Raw genomic sequence first — 11,833 nt, forward strand, 5'->3', positions numbered from 1 at the left:
GTCTGTTATTTTTTCCTCCAGATTGTTTATCCAGCCTATCTTATCTAGATAGACCTGCAGAGATAATAATATGCACAAAAACAAGACAGAGCAAAACAAAGCAACAAAAACAAAATGACAACAAAAAAACCAATGACAAAAAGAGAAAAGCCTGTAAATAATTCAAGGTCTGTTTGTTGACCTTTAGGAGTGTTTTCCTGACAAGAGTTTTAAGAGTCCAGCCACCCCCACCCCCCCAAAAAAAAGATTGGGTGTGGGGAGCATCTAGATTTCAGAGGAAACATATTTCTGTTGGTGGGCAAATGGGGAGGAGCAATCTCACATCAGAGAGAGACATTCAATGATAATTATAGAGAGCCCAAGGGAAGAGTAAAACCAGGCCTAGTTCCTGTTTATACACCTTTGAATTCATATCCACCCCACCCTCTTACAGTCTCACTATGTGCTGTGTACTACAATGACCTTAGACTATTGGGGTGAGAGGCCCTGACACTCAAACGGGTCCTCAGGAGCGACTGAGATTGTGGAAAATGTTAAAGACAGGCAGACAGCGGGGCTCAGGGACTCCTCGCCCCATGTCAGGACTGGGAGAGAGAATGTATTTTCCAATGGGTATATATATTGGGGCTTACAGATATTTCATAAGGCATGCATGTCATACAGCTAACATGTAGCATAATCAGTAGGTAATATCACAGGCAATAACATAATAAACAATGAAGTGAGTCAACATCTTGACTTGGTGCTCACTGACCTGGAACACCCCTGAGCCCTCCCCTAGGGTTTGCTACGCTTTATGTTGATTTGGCTGTAGAACTTGATTGTTCTTATCTACAGACCTCAGGCATGGGGACTAACCAGAAGCACAAATGACCCACCTTAGACGCTAGCTCTTAATGACAGTTCCTTAATGGGGAGTTATTGGAGGGACTGTGTTTAGTCATGAGAATGTTTATTAAGATTTATGTAAACCTCCTAACTATGAGGGTCTCCCCGACCAGAGTGGGCTTTCCAGACCTGTCATTGTGAGCACGGAGGAAGGAGTTAGCTGCATTACAGTTCCATCCAGTCCCTCCGTTTACCACATTAGAAGAACATGGCACCCCCCATAGGCCACCTGAAGCATTCACCGGGGAACCCCGCTGAGTGAACTGGGCCCTACCTGTAGCCCCAGGACTTAGACCACCACTCCCTGGCATGAGAAGAAGCACCTGGCAGCCATGCTGAGAGTGTGGAATTAGCAATTGTTGGACCTTGGTTCGGATCCCTGGCTTAGCAGGCATCCAGTGAAAGGTTACCAGAACTACCATGCATTTACTATTTTAACGCCCGCCTTAGTTTAATATGACATAGATTCATCTGATAAGCAAGTATCTGTCCTTGTAATGAATGTTACTGGAAAACTTCCCCTAGCACAAACTCTCAAGGACAACATAAACAGAGCCCAATCATTTAAGAATTTAATCTGTATAGAAATTAATTAATGGATTGTGGTTCAGAGCTGGGCTATACTAGCACAACCTCCTTTTCTTAACAGTATGTTAAATTGTGTGCCATTGGCTAAGTTACTGACACTATCAATGGAGTTTCTTTATGCCCCAGGGGGATGATTGATAATGTTCTTTGTGTTAAAATGATAGACTTCTAAAGTGAATCAGAGTTCTACATACAAGTGAATGGATTCTGGGCTCCCACTTAATTCTTGCCTTAATCCAAGAACATTTAATTCTAGCGAAATGTGAAGAAATCAGATGGTGCCCGCTATTAAAAAAAAGCAGTTTCTGGGGGTCTTAAAGGCTTGTATTCAAACAAGCAGCCATCTAAGCGAGGCATCAACTAAATCCACAAGGAAGAGCACACCAGCCTGTGTGATCCAAAGATGACAAATAAAATCCAAATACGATGAAGGGAAAGATATCACAGCTTAAACTGCGAACACTGAATTTGTACAAGGCCATGGGTGGCAGTGGGACTCCAAAGTCCATCTGCAGAGCACCTATGTGGATTAAGCCTCTGGGAGATGAATAGTCTATCAGATTATTTTAAACTTGGTTATGGTGGATGTATGATATGAAATCTGGTCAACTGATCCTCCTGTTACCCAGTATGGATTTGTTCTGGGTTTAAATATTTCTTGTTTCTCAACAGAGGTTTTCTCTCTGGCTTATTTTAATATTGCTGTTTTTTTTTTCTTTCTTACACACACACTTTTTTGTGGGGTGGGGGTATGTCTCCCAGTTTATGAAGCACAGAAGAGGCAGATGTATAGAGAAAATAATTGATGTAATAGCTTATGGAGGGATACAGGAGGGAGAAGTTGAGGGAACTTGGGGAGCAAATAATGAAAACGAGTGGGGAGGATGCACTAGAACTGGTTGTGGTGATGAATATATTAACGTCGTTAAAATACTACTGAACTATGGAAGTGTATAACGTGAATTATATCTCAATAAAACTTGGAGAATTAACATAAAGGCAATAAAACTTAGAAACAGCACTAAGATCTCTCTGCCCCTGCAAGGTTGTTTATGAATAGGGTTTACCGTTTCCTTTCCGGTTGCCTACTTGCTCTGGCGACAGTTCCCAGCTTAATGCTGAACAGGAGCGCGGAGAGCAGGCATGTCTTCGCCCTGACCGGACAGGGAAGGCGGTCAGTCTGCTCCACTAGTCCATCTGTTCGCTGTGGCTTGTCACACATGCCCTTTGTCAGGCCTAGGAAGTTCCTTTCAATTCCTAGTTTGATTTTCCCCCCTTTCTTTTATCATGAGTGGGTATTGGATTTTTGTCACAAATTGACTTATAAACAACTTTTACAGGCTGGAAAAGAAAAACACAAACAAAAAACTGGAACAGCAGTGGGCAGTAAGAGCTATAGAACAGCATTATTTTAGGCCAGTGTCTACTAATGTCGGCATGTACCCCTGACCTGAAAATTTTATCTTTTTCAAATAGGCGAGCCATTCTCAACTCTTAGGACATAGAAAGTAGTGCCTTTTAGACCTGTATTCACCATGTTTTTGCTCAGTTTTTTTAATTCAAGTGTCAGACTTGAATTTTCCTCTACATTTATCTGGAAAAACTCAGATTCCCCGTCATTTACAAACATTTCAATGCAGAGGTTTTGACAATATTGGGGAGGGGGGGAATCCAACTTCTAAATTAAAATTGAGCGACGAGTTTAAGAAAAGTGAAATAGAATAGATATAAGGTCCATCTTGGTCAAGGGCGGTTCTCAGCCACAGTCAGTGTCTCTAACCTTCTGTCCAGGCCTAGCTTACCTTGACACTAACCCTCCCTCCCTCCCTCCCTCCCCTGCTGTGCTGGTGCCACAGCCAATAAGCGCGGGCTCCTTTCAGACACGATTATTCCTATCCCAAGTGTATCAACACTGGACCCCTTTGCTCGCTCTCTTCTCTTCACGTGTGGCGCACACCTGTCCCTCTGTCTCCTCCTCTCTCCAGCTCTCCCTTCTGTCTGCCAAGCTCCCCTCACCCTGCCCCTTTACCCTCATTCCAATCTAAACGGTCGTGAACTAATAAAACCAGTTAATTAAACCCATGCTCTGGGTCTGCTTCCCTCTTATTCTCCTTCTAATAATAGAAACATCAAAGTATATCAAAATTAGGGGATAGTATTTTAATGAAATTTTGGTCTGGGGTGTATGTATTTGGATCACGATATAAAATGCATTTACCTCGAAAGCATTTTGTTATAGACACATCTTTTAGCAATCTGGATGCATCGAGGTGGCATATGGTACCTTCCTTATATATGTAGTTAACTCATTAATCTTTCTTACTGTTGTGTTGGCTCTCTGGGGAGTTCTACAAGTGAAGTAATGCATCTGCGGTAGACTGGGCATGTGACTGCTCCCTCCTCTGGGTTACAGACAAATGTTTGGAAAGCCACTGTGCTGGAGGGGACAAGGCAGTGCTCTTCTGAGCAGGCTCCCTGGGAGGGGCCGTGCTGCGCAGGGTCAGGAGCAGGAAGCCCCCTGCCAGTCGAGGGAACATCCCTCCCTAGGGACATGTGTGCACTGCTGTTACCAGAGCTTTCCACTGTTCAGAAATCCATTATCCTTATGGGTGTGTGTGCGCACATGTGAAACCTGGATTTTTATGTGAAATCTCCTAATGTTAGAGTCCTGACAACCAACCCAGTCATTTAAAAAACTTTTAAAAGGTTATAGATGTTAAAAGGCCAACGGACTGTAAGGTTTCTGGGATGGCTGTCCGAATCCACGGGCAGAAGCACGTTTGTAATCCAAGTCACTTTCACGAGGGACAGGGACGTTTCGGGAAGTAGTCTCAGGGAGCACACACGGTCCCTGGAAGGCGTGCAAGCTGGGTGGGGGACCGAGCAAGAGTGGGAGGCTGAAGATGGTCACCTCCGGGGAGCTGGAAAAACCACGCGGAAAGAGCACGGGAGAGCAGTACGAGAGCGCACCCGCCCTGGGCTCTGCTTTTATCCCCTCCTCGCCCCACCTGAGGGGGCGTGGCTGAGGGTCCTGGCCATTCTGACCGGGGCTGAGTTTAGACCGGGTGACGCAATGTTGCTGAAGCCTGGTGTGAGTGCCCAGGTTGACCTTCACCTGCGCCTAGGTGACTTTGGGCTGAGCATGCCCGGTTTTTGATCATCCCCATACCTGTCTACCGTGTGCCTGATTTCTTTTGAACCCCTTTACTGTGGCGTGGACTGCTAATTTTTGTTTAGTGTTGGCACTCAGTGGAGACCACCCCCTCTACCCCCAATCTGCCTACCTTTCAAAACGCTCCAGATTTCTGGCCTACCAGTGTGTGGCCATGACTCAAAGGTCTGCTTTGTCTGTGGCCCGCCCTCCAGGAAGCAGACCTCATTACTCAGCATGCCAAGGGCAATGCAAAAATAGTTTATTATGATATAGTTTGTGTAAAGTTAGGTATATTTACAAAATAAAAATTATGAGCTACATCCATGGGCATCTAGTGTGTCACACAAAGGCATAAATATTTTGACAACATAACACTTCAATTGCAGTGAACAACAGTTGATCAGAAACGATGTAAGAACAAAACAAAATGAAACAAACAAACAAACAAAACCCACCAAAAAAACCCAAACCCTTTCAACTGAATTGTAGGAGACTCAGACTGTCAAGAAAAGCAAGCAGCTTTGCTGCGGTGCTTCCTGGGGAACCACAGGCCTTGCCTGGCTGGCCCTGCAGCCAGTGCCCTGAGCCGGCTCTCAGGCCCACGTGGAGCTTGGTGCCAGGAGAGGCTTCCGCTCAGCTTTACCTGGTTTCTCCAGCGCCTCCCCCGTTTTTATTTGCATGAAATTTTGAATCTAGTGAACACTATCATTTAGCATTATTGCAGAAAGTAAACACCAATTAAAGTATCTAAGCTTGCTCTTTGAATGTTTATCACACGGCTGCTGAAGGAACTGGAAGTGATTGCTTCCAGTTTTGGTTCCAATTGCTTCCAGAATTGGTTCCGAAATTATGACAGCAGAGGGAGTTACCCACCCTTTCCACTTTGTCCATCAGCCACCCCACCACCTTGGCAGAGTTTAAGTTTTTGTCTTCCCTTTTGTGACTGAACTGAGACATTTCACTCTCAGAAGGGCACATTAGTGAGGCAAATCATTAAATATTCTACTTGTTTAAGAGCTGCTCGTGTACTTTACCTTTTATAAATATTACTTAGGAAAACCACATGAATCAATTCTTATCACTTAACTGAGTTTGAATCCGAAAAATAAGTCAGTAGATAAGTCTTACACTAAAAGGTGAAATCTCTTAAAATCCATAGTTAGTTGAAGCTTTGTGATATAAACACAACACAACAGTGAATTTTGTGTGCTTTACAATCTATTCTTAGCTTTCTATAACATAAAGTTGAAATGCGCAATTAGACGTCTGCAGGGGGCGAAAGGGCAGAGGGCAGATTCAGTAGGACACACAGCAGCGTGGTGGCCCGTGTCTGATGACAGCTCTGGTTTTGCAATTTCATTCCTTAGGGCAAATTCACGCTGTAGTCTGGGAGGTTTCACCACCACGGTCCTCAGCACTGGAGACCCACAATGTCATTAACTCATGTCCAAGGTTAACCTCCTTCCTGGTCAGCTGACAGTCCAAGGGTTTGTGACTATTTCTTTACCAAGTTGGCACTGACTTGTTTTGGAAGAGGAGCGTGTGCCACACGTAAGCTGCTCAGCCTCCGTGGGACTGTATTCCAGGACACGTCGGAGGGGCTGGGGAGTGCGCCCCGCAGCCCTGGATCTCGCCAGTCACGTTTGTCTCCCTGAGTCTAGCCCTGTGCCTGAAACCACGTCTCCCCAGCAGTCTGAAGGGACTGCAAAGGCACCATGCCAAAGTGTACCGGTCAGTTCTCTTCACGCTGCTGGTTTTACAAAGGACTCTGAAACGCTCTGCCAAGAAAACCAGCGGCAGACTCATGAAAAACGTGCGGCTGTAGGGTTAGATTCGGTGTGCATTCTTTAAAACCATCTATCAAGTGATCCCAATATTTAGAAAGGCAGAAAAGTCGCTAAAAACATTCGTTTCAGATGGTGAGCGTGGTTTCAACGTCGTACCCCAAACCGTTCTTCCTACTTACACAGGCATGAGAAGATTTTAAAAATCCACAAACTTGGTCACAAAAATCCCTGCAGAAACTTCTGAGAAATATTTACACTGCTTGCTCTGAATTATGCACAGGGTGCTGTGTAGTGAAGAGAAGAAACAGATGCTTTCAAATACAGAGAAACTGTAAGCTACCATGAGCTGGCAGTAGCTTTAAGTCTGTGCAAAGTACAGTCCATCCACCCCAGAGATGCAGCCATCTCGAGAACTGAGCCAAAGCTGTCTGACCAGCAGCCACTCACACTCAATACAGAGTCAGTGTTGAGCTGCTAACTCCTGTCCTGGTGTGAGAGCCTTCTCCTGCTAGTAGCTGTTAGGAGCAGGGAGACCTGGTCCCTTTACAGAGAATGACACTTAAAAACAAGCAAATTTGAAACTCATTGTCTTCTGAAGGGCAAAGCAAAGTAGGGATCTTTCTACAACAGATAAAATTTGGGAGAAACGTCTATTTTTCATGTTGGAGTTAGGTGACATCTCTCTAGCAGAGAACCTAAAACACTGAAAAAACCTTTTTTAACTAGAGCTCACTTAAAGCTGGGCTTGTTTTCAAACGTGGTGTGTGCCACATACAGACTCTGCATGCGACACTGCACACCAGCCATCTGCTGAGGGTGATGTGAGGAGCGGCTGGGCTGTGGTGAGCAGAGAGGACACCGCACAAGCCACCTGACTTGCTGTGGACTCGGTCAGAAGCTGAAGCCGTCTGTGCCGGACTGGGGAGGGTTGGGGACCGGGAAAACCAGAGGCGAGCAGCTCCTTTCTCTAACGGTCAACTTGACCACGTGATGCTTACAAAAAAGAAAGCGGCACGCCCAGTGTCCACTGGCTGGGAAGGGATGCTTTAGTGAGTCATCAAGGGACTTCTCTCTGGGAACCGTGACAGGAGGTTAGGGCAGCTTATGGAGGTGGCGGGAGAGCCGGCGTGCAGGTGCAGCTTGCTGCATCAGTGCTGGGGCACTCATGCCGGTGCCTCCAGGGGGGCTTCTCTGCTGGCACAGCAAGCTGCTGACTGAGCTCAGCAGGGCTTTCTTTGGCAGGGAACCCTGGACAATGTGTCCCGCCCTCCTGACAGAATGGCATCCATGCTGCATGTCTCCTTGGTGGGCTGGGCTAACACCCATCATTTGAACATGCCCACCCGACCAAACATTTCACAGGACAATGGAATAGCTCAAGGACTCTGGATTTTCCCAGAATATTTTGAGATTCCAGAGAAGCAGAGCTTCTAATTATCAAGTGCCAAACCTTTCTTTAAAAAAACCTTAATTCCTCTCCAAGCATATCATATACTTCCCAGGCCTTTGTGAAGGTCTGAAAATACTAAACGTCCCCCCTCCCCCCCCAGATCTTTGATGGTGATAAAGGGTCAGGGATCACTGTGCATCTCTCTCTCTTTTTAAAATAAGTATATCTTTCTAAACTTGTTTTTGGGCAATGCTGACAAACTTTTATTTTAAAAAAATACTAAAAAAAATCTTGCTGGGCTCATGTTCTGCACTAAATGGAAGTGACCTTGAATTCCGCGGAGGAAGAAGCATCACAGAAGTCACTGGAGGGCCCAGAGAGCAGCAGGGAGACACCGGTGGCGGCTCAGCCTTGCACACACAGGCAGCCTCCTCACGTCCCACCCTGCAACCAGATGCTGGCTGTATCCACAGGCTAGCAAGCCAAATGGCACCGGTTGCCTGTCCTTTCAGTTGTGCGGTTGGTCGGGAACCCAAGGGAGTTAGTTACAAGGTGGTAGAGGGAGGGCAGAGAGCCTCCACACAGTTGGTGAGAGCTGGGAAGGACTGGGTCTGACCTTGGAACATGCAGCTGAGTGGACAGTCCTTGCTGTGTACGACCCGGGGCCCGGTGAGCGACTGACTGACCACAGTCCTATGTGTCCCACTAGACATCTTTGCTAAAAAGCAAGCCAGGGATTGGTGTTAACAAGGGGGTCTATCCTCAAATGCTGTTTCCATGGGGCCAGAAGTTACTGTTCTACCTCCTGACCTGATGGTAGAGGGGTGTCAAAAAGTACTGCTACTAGGGTCCCACTTCGCACGTGCATGGGCTCGCTCCATGTGTAAACGTGCCTCGGTCACCAGGGTGCTTCAGACAAATTCTGCCAGCAACACACTGCTCTCAGTCCTGCCAAAGTGCCACGGAACAAGACTGTTTTGAGGTCCAGGCTAATCCAACGTGTACATCTTCTCCAATCGCTGTAGCTTTGCCCTACGTTGACAGAAATCCTGCCTCACACAGAGCACACCTTTTAGGAGGATCTAGCATTTTGAAATCAAGGGAGACAGGTCAGCTCAGAATGTTAATGGCGACTCCGTTTTGGGATCCCTGTGAGCGTAGACACGGGATGATCACAGGGGCTCATTTGGAAGACGTTTTAAGAAGCCGGAAAGCTGCTTCCGTGAGGGAGCTAGGGAGCGTGCTGAGGATTCCCAGCTCGACAGTGCACCGGCTCATCCTTCAAGGGAAGCAAGGACCGGCCTATGCGTGTCATTGGCAAAGTTTACACCCTCTGCCCACAGCACTGATCTTGCCCCTTCAGACTTCTGTTTCCCAAACTGAGAGAGATGTTTCAAAGGAACGCAGTCGGTGCCCCAGCAGGGGGGCACCATGGCCCTTTTGACGGGGTGTCAGCAGAAGAGCAGGGAAGGAAACACCCGCCCTTCAGAAACGCACAGGAGTTGCTGAGAAATAGCACCCCGACATGTGGACATTGCTGTTGAATACAGGTTTGTAAGATGGGCTGTGGCGATACTTTTCGACGCAGCCTGAAGCATTTCTATACAAATGTGTGGAACCATCCATTCTACTTACTCCGCTGCTATGTCTCTCAGGCGTGTGTGTGTGCATGCGTGCGTGTGCCAGGTGCATGGCTTTGCTCTTTAGAGTACGTCTGAGCCAGGCCCCCTGGTAAACAGCTGTCAGGCCCGGGGCGAGTGGTGAGATCTGGCCAGCTGCGGCCAGATGGTGGACAGACCATCGCGGAGTCTCCCCGAGTGAGTCGGTGGCACCCTCCCTCTCTGCCGTCTTGTCCTGCCGGGTCCTGGGAGAGGGGCCTCCTGGGACAGAGCCCTTGCTCACCCAGCCCATAGTCTCCCTAGTCACCCTTCACCCCGTGCCTCAGGCTTCAGTTTGCAACGGTAGCACCCTGCCTGCCGGCCCTGCTCTCTGAAACCAAACCTCACTAGGGGCTGTGTGCCCATCGGTCACCGGGACACTAGCTTTCAGACCACAAGCTCACAACACACTGATAAAAGGAAACGGCTGTTGTGCACACACACGCTGACTTCTGCACCGACCCACAAAAACCGTCACAGAAAAGGAAAACAATTTGGTTTTTCCCGTAATAGGTTTGACAGCGGTTACTTATAGGTGGCCATGCCAGATTACAAGTGCTACTTGGTGAAGCAGTGCAGAGTATACATGGGGTCATACATATTTACAGGCAAGCAAAACAGCGGAGATCCTAGCCATTCTCCCCCCTCCCCGTTCCGAGAGTGGGAAAGGCTCGCCCATGCTGCTTTCTGGTGGCGCAGAGCTGCCTACGGGGCAGGGCCCGGAACCATGGGCGCGCACACACTGGCATGACGCTGGCTACAGCCACGCTACCAGCCTTCATCATTGAGAGGGACCTTTTCCTGCCAGAAGCCAAGGTGGGTCTGTTTCAACCCGGCGTCCCCTCCTTCCCGGGGCCTGGGCACTGGGTGCACACTGAGGCAATCTGTGGGGCCCCACACCCGGCAGATACTATGGCCAGCTCAGGGTCAGTGCCTTGGGGGACATCCCTGTGCCAGAATGTACTCTGGCAGTGGACTGAACAGTCTCCTCTGGGGCTGGCTTGCTGTCCTTGGAGAAAGGCAGCCTGACTTCACACCTAGCAGAGAGCTATCGCTGACCCTCTGGCTTCTGGGGGCTGAGCAGGAACAGCCCTAAGCAGGAGAGAGGTTCAGAGTTCTTCTGTGGCTCAGTGCTAAGACTCCTCTTCCCTCGGGATGAGCCCGGGGTCCACCCTGTCATTCCAGGGAGAGACTGGGGTCTCTGGGGTGCCTGAAGTGCAACCAAATGCTTTTTTTTTTTTTTTTTTTAAACCTGGGGCAACTCATCTTTACTCAGAATACCACAGCGGTGTCAGGTCCCCTGGGCAGGTGGGGCCCGAGGGTGTCTAAGCTGGCCCACTGAGAAACCAGGGCCCTGCAGGGCTGCAAGGCACTGGGAGTTGCTGGGGGGACACCTGGGGTTCCCCAAAGCAAATGTGATGCTCACACAGGGAACAGCAAGGACTCCTCCAGCATCCGAGCCCAGGCCTGCCCAAGAGGACACCTGTGGCTCTCTGTGCAAGTCACGGGGGTGGACAGCTGACAGTGAGAGCTCCACAGAAGCCCTGCGGGCTCTGTCCTGTGTTGCACAGAAGGGCCAGGCCCATTTTAGATGAGACCATTCTTAAAAACAGATCTCATTTCCTTCTGCTTGCAAACATGGAAGAATAGGTGCACACAGGTGAGGAGTCTTGAAATGGTTCTGTGCCCTAGCAAGAAGAGCGTACACATGGTAGCTCAACTAGAGACCGAGCAAGAGGATGTTGACGTTGTGCGACCCCAAGTCCAGGGAATGAATGCAGGCATTAATACCACGTGCTAACTGCCCTGTGAGGGGAAAACTGACCATGCCTGGGCAGCCCGGGGCGACCAGAGGGCTCCGCCAAGTACTCACCGGGCCAGGTGGTGCTTACGCTCCTCACCTCATGGGAGCCCTGGTTTTTGTGGGGTCATACCCAAACCTAACGGCCGCACGGCGTTTCTGGGAAGTTACAAAGACCTCGCTCCTCCGACGAGCAGAGAAGGGAAGCTGTTCGTGTGAGGCCCCTTGACCCGGCTCTCTGAGAGCAGACTGCTGAACGAGGGTGCTCCTGGGGCTGGACCAGTGAAGCCGGAGCTCAGAATCTGGCGGCGGCGGCGAGCAGTTTCAGGACACACAAACCGCTCTCCCGTTGTCTTGACCCACACCGGACTCCTCTCAGGCTTCTGACAAGCCACGCGACGCTTTCTTTTCTCCTCCTTTCTCTCTGGCAGATTCTCCACGGGGAACAAGTCATCCTTCACGATCCAGTTCAGAACCCGGGGCTGCAGGTCAACACTGACGTCACTGAGAATCCCAGGATGCTCAGTGACCAAGAACGAACACTGAGGAAGGATGGAGGGGCTGGTA

General features: G+C 48.8%; 1 pseudogene; it reads left to right on the plus strand.

Moving 5' to 3' along the window:
• LOC105979547 overlaps positions 1 to 6,455 on the plus strand; it is a 13,389-nt pseudogene extending 6,934 nt beyond the window's left edge.
• Positions 6,456 to 11,833: the final 5,378 nt, after the last annotated feature.

The sequence above is a fragment of the Echinops telfairi genome, unplaced genomic scaffold (genome assembly GCF_000313985.2).
Source record: "Echinops telfairi isolate 266 unplaced genomic scaffold, ASM31398v2 ScPeMD7_2010;HRSCAF=2546, whole genome shotgun sequence".
NCBI lineage: Eukaryota > Metazoa > Chordata > Mammalia > Afrosoricida > Tenrecidae > Echinops > Echinops telfairi.